General features: G+C 38.2%; 1 long non-coding RNA gene across 1 annotated transcript in view; it reads right to left on the bottom strand.

Annotated features, from left to right (window-relative positions):
- The window catches only part of LOC136037614 (uncharacterized), an 11,214-nt gene continuing 10,619 nt past the window's right edge, over positions 1-595 (bottom strand). Inside the window, exon 3 of the long non-coding RNA XR_010619986.1 lies at positions 1-123. This is a non-coding gene — a long non-coding RNA (uncharacterized LOC136037614). The remainder of the gene's footprint in view (positions 124-595) is intronic.

Raw genomic sequence — 595 nt, 5'->3', positions numbered from 1 at the left:
CTCAACATTTATAGGATCATCCACAGTTTTCAGATGTTGTAAGTAATTGTATTGGTCATCAAAGTAAATACCGTATTTAATCTGCTCTTCTTTTTGATTTAGTAGTGGCTCATTTGGACCATCCTGCAAAATTAATATTTTGAATCAAATACTTTATTAGAAAAATGTACGCCTATAGTAAATTCTCCAAAATAAGAGTATATGAATTTTGTACATAAAACCGAGCAAATGATGAACAATACAATCTTTTATAGCAAGGTTTGCATTCGAACATCAACTAGATCTAAGTTGCATGGGCAACGTGAGGTGTTGCGGTAACCTTTGTCCGGCTTCGCCGAGTGAAGTGTTGCAAGAGCAACACTTTGGCATTGTTTCTTCGCTTCGATTAAACGCTGAAGTTGCTAATCTGTAAGGGTCTCAAAATAAATGCTAGGTACACCAACTCGCAGAAGTTGCAAACCCCTCATTGCAACTAGCAAAAGTTCCAAGCCCCTCATCGCTGAAGACGATTGTAGCCTAACAGCCAATTCTTACTTACAAGTCCCCTACATGTCATACTACTGGAACCAAATTGGCCTTACCATCAAATGCACCA

Source organism: Artemia franciscana, chromosome 17, assembly GCF_032884065.1.
Source record: "Artemia franciscana chromosome 17, ASM3288406v1, whole genome shotgun sequence".
In the NCBI taxonomy this organism is placed as follows: domain Eukaryota; kingdom Metazoa; phylum Arthropoda; class Branchiopoda; order Anostraca; family Artemiidae; genus Artemia; species Artemia franciscana.
Note: the sequence above shows the minus strand (reverse complement) of the source record. Positions and strands in the feature narration are given on the sequence as shown.